The sequence below is a fragment of the Triticum urartu genome, chromosome 2A (genome assembly GCF_056163025.1).
Source record: "Triticum urartu cultivar PI428250 chromosome 2A, HENAU_Tu73, whole genome shotgun sequence".
In the NCBI taxonomy this organism is placed as follows: Eukaryota; Viridiplantae; Streptophyta; class Magnoliopsida; order Poales; family Poaceae; genus Triticum; species Triticum urartu.
In genome coordinates, this window is record NC_141874.1 from 185,332,933 (window position 1) to 185,340,139 (window position 7,207).

The window sequence follows — 7,207 nt, forward strand, 5'->3', positions numbered from 1 at the left end:
TGCTCACTGAGATAGGCACTTAAAGTAAATTAGCAAGCACAAACTATATCACAATGTGGAATGAAAAAATACAACTAAGCAATTCAAACTAGCATAATATACATTAATATGAGCAAGTATGAATTGCATAAAGTAAAGGGAACAAGGGACAACCGATGTTTTCCCGAGTTCAAGTATCCATTGATACTCTACACTCTGTTGAAGAGGTGTTGAAGTCAAAGCTCCGGAGCGTCACTAAGTGGCTCGCCTTATTCTCCCTTTGATCACTCCCAATGGATGGGCCTTCCCAATGGAAAGGTCTCATCCACTATGGTTAGCTTCTTTCTTCACCCCGGAGATAGCAAGCTCCAACCCACTTCATAAGACCATCAAGGCCTCTTCATAAACTTCTCCAAGAAATCACCAACTCAACACCACCAAAACCGTCTAGGAATTGGTGACCTCCAAGCGTAATAAACTCGCGGGCTCTCAATCAAATAAATCGATGCGGGTAGCTCAAACCAATGCAACAAATACAAAGCAAGGTCAAGTAATGTATGCTCAACTCACTGTATCAATCTCACAAGAAGCAACTCAAGAAAATATGAGATTGAAAGAGGGAAATAATGAAGATGGTCAACAAACGGCTCCAAGATCCATCCACAACCCCCACCCACCCCACCTCACTTAGAAGAGACAAGGATTTGCTGGAGTTGGTTTGTGGCTCAGAATAATGGTAGAAACATGTAAGATTTGCCCTTAAAAGCGACGTGGAAGAATGACCCTTAAATAGCCAACCCCCAAAAGTTAGTTGTTGGACTCAAACGACACTTCGCTAGACGCCCTCCCATGGGCATGGTACAACCCCGTGAGAACGGGACGCCCCGTGCATGAGGATAAGCTCATTTAAACACTATAGGATAAAACTGCGGAGAACGTTAATCCTTCTAGATGAAAAGAAAAAGACATCACTAACCAGTGAACGTCCATTTTTAAGCAGTCCCAGCGAACGCCTAGGGCGCCAGATCCCGATCCAACACATGACCATTATTCTGCGCAGCTTTGTAATTTTCTGCCAATCTTTACACTATATGTCAATTTTCGTTTTAGAGCATGACAAATCTAGTAGCATTTTTATCTGTTTTCACATGGCAATTATGGGCGTTCGCTGGGAGATGTAAAAATACCCAAGAAAAACTCAAAAAATCTAACGTCAGTTCTTTAACATCTTCTTTTTTCCTTTTCTTTTCTTTTCTTTTCACGTGGAAGTTCTTTAACATCTTCAAAAGGGAAATGTTTTGAAGCGGTCTTTGCCCGGTCATGATTTTTCATTTTTCCATTCCAAAGTCCTTAGAGCAACTTCAAAGGGCCGACCCATTTCATCCATCTACGTCTTTTTAGATCGGCGCGGACAAAAGTGGCGGCCCAACGCGCCGATCCAAACCCAAATCACGTCCGCCTCGCATCCGTGCCGACGCATTTGCAGCCTAAATTTGCGCCCCAAATGCATCGGTGCGGATGCCGAACGGACGCTTCACGCGCCTTCTCGCTATCCGCCGCGTCCTCACATGGCGGCCGTCCAACTACCCGCTGCCCACACGGTCAGCTTAATTTATGACGACGGGCCCACGCGTCAGCGACGACACTCGTCCTTTTTTAAGCCGACCATGCGATGGGACCGTCCTCATCCAAACTCGCCGTCCACATCTGCCATCCTTTGCTCCCTCGTCGCCGGCAAACCCTAGCCACCACAACCACAGCGAGATGGGCCTCTTCTCCGGCGCCAGCGGCAGCAAGGCCAAGGGCAAGTCCCCCGCCACCCCTTTTCCCTCAGAGTTCCTCCCGCCTCCGCCAGCGCCGGCAGAGGCAGCGCGTGAACGTGCCAGTGCACCAGGCGGAGTGGCACTGGCAGCACCGCCAGCCTCTGCCGTATCCCGACATGACGCTGCCGCACGACTGTCATCTGGATCCAGATAGGATCCCAGTGCCGGCGGCCCCGCGGTCGGCTCGTGCTCACACGGAGGAGGTGCGGCGCCGGCGGGCGCTGCTGACGCCGGAGCAGCGCCGCGACCCCGCCTACGCAACCGACTCGCCCAACTGGGCGAGGTGGTTCGTCTTCGAGCACGAGGAGGCGAGGCGACGGGGCGTGCGCGAGGTCGACTGGAGGTCGCCGCCACAGGCGCTCGTCGTTCGCGAGGAGGACCAGGCGGCGGAGGACGCCTACCAGGCGGCACTTGCGGCCGTCTGCTGGGAGAGCGAGGAGGACGAGCGGTGCAGGGCGGAGACGGAAGAGGAGGCTCGGTACGAGGCGGCAATGGCGCAGGCCCTTGCCCTCTTCGCGGCGGGCGACAACTTGGTGCCGTCGATGGCCCCGCTGTCCCACATCAAGCCGAAGCCGGAGCCCGAGCCGTCCCCCATCGAGCGCTACTCCTGGACGGGAGTAGTGCGCGAGTGGGTACGCGCGTCGCCGGTCTGGATGGGAGCGACGCCGGCGCAGGAGCAGGCGTACCTCGAGCACTAGCGCAAGATCAGGGTGGTCGAGGAGCGCCGCGACGGCGACTACCTCGAGATGCTCGAGCGCGACCTCGAGGAGGAGCAGCGCGAGGCCGAGGAGGAGGCGCGCCAGGCCGCGGCTGCACAGGCGGCCGCACCCCCTCCCCCCCCCCCCCCCCCCCCCCCCGCGCCGGCACAGTCCGACATGACGGCGCTCTGGAACACGGCGTTCGCCTGGGCCGGGCCGGCGCCGACGCTCATCGACCTCACGGACCCCGAAGACGACGACATCTAGGGCAGCACGCCGCCTCATAGTTTAGTCTTTTTTATTTTTTTAAATGCAAATGTGAACGTGTGGACTTTCACCGACCTTCGTGGCCGGCTTTAATGTTTAATTAATGATGTTTCTTTTTTTTAATATGCATGTGTTCTTTTTTTTTGCACCGTCAAAATAGGTTCAGGCCAGCATTGGACGCACGCGCCGGTTTAAATATGAAGGCGGACATCCGTATCTGTCTGACCGACCCAAACGAACAAAAAGCAGACGAAATCGCTGTCCGTTTGGATCGGCCCGTTGAAGTTGCTCTTAGCTTATTCATACTAGTACGATGACAGCGAAAATGGAGAATCCTTAGTTTTGCTATATACATATGGCGTTGCGTATGCTCATTTGTTATTTTTCGAAGAAATGCGACGTATTCGGCAGGCTGTACCTTTCGGTGGCAAAGCTGATGCGATTTGGATGCGACCAAAGCTAGGGTAGCACTAGCCGCATAAAATAGGGGCCTGACGTGATCGCCTCAAGAGGGTCCGTCCAAATTGTCCAACGCAGAGCTCGCCACTGCTGACCAAGATTCCAAGTGCCATTGTGTCCACTCCAGTCCATCAATGACGTCTCGCCCAACCGTGGTCCTCGTCCCGAGCTGGGGATCCGGCCACTTCATGTCCGCGCTCGAAGCCGGCAAGAGGCTTCTCGCCACCGGCCGGGGCGCCTTCACGCTGACCGTGCTCGTCATGCACGCGCCATCCGAAGCAATGGCGTCCGAGGTCCAGGGCCACGTGCGCCGGGAGGCAGCTTCCGGCCTCGACATCCGCTTCCTCCAGCTCCCCGCCGTCGAGCACCCCACCGGCTGCGTGGACCCTGTTGAATTCGCGTCCCGGTACGTCCAGCTCCACGCGCCCCACGTCAAGGCGGCCATCGCGCGCCTGGGGCCGTCGTCCCGGGTGGCCGCGGCCGTCGTCGACCTCTTCTTAACTGCCCTATTCGACGTTCTCCACGAGCTCACCGTGCCGGCGTACGTGTACTTTGCCTCCCCCGCCGCGTTCCTGGCGCTCATGCTGCGCCTGCCGGCGCTCCGCGAGGATCTGACGGGTGCCGGGTTTGAGGCGATGGAGAGCACGGTGGACGTGCCCGGGCTGCCGCCGGTGCCGCCGTCTTACATGCCAGCATGCCTTGTGAAGGCGAAGATCCAGAGCTACGACTGGTTCGAGTACCACGGCCGCCGCTTCATGGAAGCCAGGGGCGTCATAGTGAACACCTCAGTCGAGCTCGAAAGCTCGATTCTCGCGGCGATCGCGGACGGCCAGTGCGTACCCGGACGCCCTGCTCCGGCGCTACACGCGATCGGCCCGGTTGTCTGGTTCGGCTCGACGGACGACCAGCAGCCGCACGAGTGCGTGCGGTGGCTCGACGCGCAGCCGCCGGCTTTGGTGGTTTTCCTCTGCTTCGGGAGCATGGGGTCCCTCGACGCGGCACAGGTGAGGGAGGTAGCCGCCGGCCTGGAGCGCAGCGGCCACCGCTTCCTGTGGGTGCTACGAGGCCCGCCCGTCGCCGGCACGCGGCTCCCGACGGACGCGAACCTGGACGAGGTGCTCCCTGAGGGGTTCCTGGAGGCGACCGCGGGGAGGGGGCTGGTGTGGCCGGCGTGGGCGCCGCAGAGGGAGATCCTGTCCCACGCCGCCGTGGGTGGCTTCGTGACGCACTGCGGGTGGAACTCCATCCTGGAGAGCCTGTGGTCCGGCGTGCCGATGATCCCGTGGCCGCTGTACGGGGAGCAGCACCTGAACGCGTTCGAGCTCGTGGCCGGCGTGGGCGCGGCCGTCGCGCTGGAGATGGACCGGAGGAAGGGATTCTTCGTGGAGGCGGCCGAGCTGGAGCGAGCGGTGCGGAGCCTGATGGGCGGCCCGTCGGAGGAAGGGAGGAAGGCGAGGAGGACGGCCGCGGAGACGAGCGCCGCGTGCAGGAAGGCCGTCGGCGAGGGCGGCTCGTCGTGCGCCGCGCTGCAAAGGCTCGTGCGCGAGATTTTGGTTTTGCCGACGGAGGGAAACGATTCCCGCTAAATTTGCAGCAAGCGCCGTGGTGATCCACTGATGGGCAGTGTATCCTTTCTGCGAGCCGCTTTCTTCTCTGAAATCATCAGTGTTCGGCTCCCCTGTTCCATTTGCATAGAAACCATGATGTTCAGATAAGATTCAGACCAGCCGACGGCCAAAGCCAAACCAAGGAAAATAGAAACATGCTATACAAACCTAAGCAATCCACGGAGAACACCAAACAAGTTCAGTTCCCCCTCATGGAAGGGCATCTCCAAGACGGACCGCCGACCTATATCGGTCCACGGAGCGGTCCAGACGCGATTTCTCCCGTAAACCGAAGACAAAAGTGGGGGAGGTTTACGTAAGTCCGGACCGCTCCCAAGCCCGTTTGTGATTGCCCTGGCTCATCAAAAAACCTCACCCCCTCCCCCGCGTGCTCCCGCCCGGCATCAGCTGCCCACATTCAGGCCGTTGCAGTGCGTGCCACTCCGCATTGACGACCGCCCAGGCTGCGCGCGACCTCTCACTGCCTCGGCCATTGAAGCGGCACGCCGGTCGAGGGCGCCTCCTGATGCACCGGCTGAACATGCCTCCTTGCCGCATTCATACGGCCTCATTAACCCCGCGTGGAAGCCGAGAAACCTACTCTGGTGACACGTTCGTTCATGAACGGGTCGGCATTAAACACAACGTCGGGCGATCTCCTACCGTCGCCCTCTATTTAAACGAGGGCAGACGCTGGGCAAGAACCACACCCCTCCGATGCTCCCCCAATCTCCTCCCCCGCCACTCTTTCGATGGCTTCCGAAGATCAGTTCTCCGGCATACAAGCCGACTGGGTGGCCCGCTGAGCCGGCCGGATACGAGCGAGGCAGATCGCTGCCCCACCTCTCACGCCTCACCTGACGGAGCAAGTTGCCGCTCCAAGCCGCCGCATGGTTCAACAACTCGCTGCTCTAGGCCCACTCGATGAGCAGTGGCCAGTTGCTCGACGCCAACACGGCGGGGAGCACGACGGCACGGGCGTCATCGTTGTCGTCGACGACCGTGCCTCCCATGTTTGCGGCCACGCCTCTCGTGCTGCAACCGCGCCTCTCATGCATGCAAACGCGCCTCCCGTGCCTACGATCGCGCCATGCAGGCAAACACAGAAGCCGTGTGCGCAGAGAGCGACGAGTCAGTAGCCGACGCCTCCGCGTCCGCCGCCATCACCAAGGAGAAGTAGAACACAGGAGTCCGCCGCCGCTTGGGTCCCACAAAGGCCACCGCCGCTACACCGACATACACAGCCGATGTCTTGCCCGGATCTTCTCTTTCAAGGACCTCCGTCGATCCCACATGGGTTTCACGGAAGCAGAGGCGCCGCCTTCCCCTCCTGCTGAAGCATCAACCGGGGGTTCCACTCCGATGAGTGGCGGGGAAGCGAGCCATCGTTTGTGCTGAAGCATATACCTCTGGAGCTCCCGGCAGTCCGGTGGGTATTAATTATACCTTCAGAGCCAGACTAGGACCGTTGATGTAAATGCACTGAAATTTGTCATGTTTATATGAAAATCTGGCTTTTCATATGAAATCCGTCACGTCTGCATGAAATCCAGCCGTGTTTGCACGAATTTCGTCCGATTGGTTTGACTTGTTGTGGAAATGTATGTGGCTAGTGTCGGTGTCAAAACCGGCGGATCTCGGGTAGGGGGTCCCGAACTGTGCGTCTAAGGCAGATGGTAAAGTAACTAAGCAAAGATCAATATGTGGAAAGCTCGTAGGCAATGGATCAGTGATGGATAATTATGTCAGATGCGATTCCTCATTAAACCGTTATAACATAGGGTGACACAGAACTAGCTCCGGTTCATCAATGTAATGTAGGTATGTATTCCGAATATAGTCATACGTGCTTATGAAAAAGAACTTGCATGACATCTTTTGTCCTACCCTCCCGTGGCAGCGGGGTCCTATTGGAAACTAAGGGATATTAAGGCCTCCTTTTAATAGAGTACCGGACCAAAGCATTAACACTTAGTGAATACATGAACTCCTCAAACTACGGTCATCACCGATAAGTATCCCAATTATTGTCACTTCAGGGTTAACGGATCATAACACATAATATGTGACTATAGACTTGCAAGATAGGATCAAGAACTCACATATATTCATGAAAACATAATAGGTTCAGATTTGAAATCATGGCACTCGGGCCCTAGTGACAAGCATTGAGCATAGCAAAGTCATAGCTACATCAATCTCAGAACATAATGGATACTAGGGATCAAACCCTAACAAAACTAACTCGATTACATGATAAATCTTATCGAACCCATCACTGTCCAGCAAGCCTACGATGGAATTACTCACGCACGGCGGTGAGCATCATGAAATTGGTGATGGAGGAAGGTTGTTGATGATGATGATGGCGACG

General features: G+C 56.7%; 2 pseudogenes; both read left to right on the forward strand.

Annotated features, from left to right (window-relative positions):
- The first annotated feature begins 1,651 nt into the window (after positions 1 to 1,651).
- On the forward strand, positions 1,652 to 2,767 carry LOC147984467 (uncharacterized; annotated as a pseudogene).
- A 347-nt stretch (positions 2,768 to 3,114) lies between these two features.
- Positions 3,115 to 4,941, forward strand: LOC125536626 (malvidin galactosylase UGT88C3 pseudogene; annotated as a pseudogene).
- Positions 4,942 to 7,207: the final 2,266 nt, after the last annotated feature.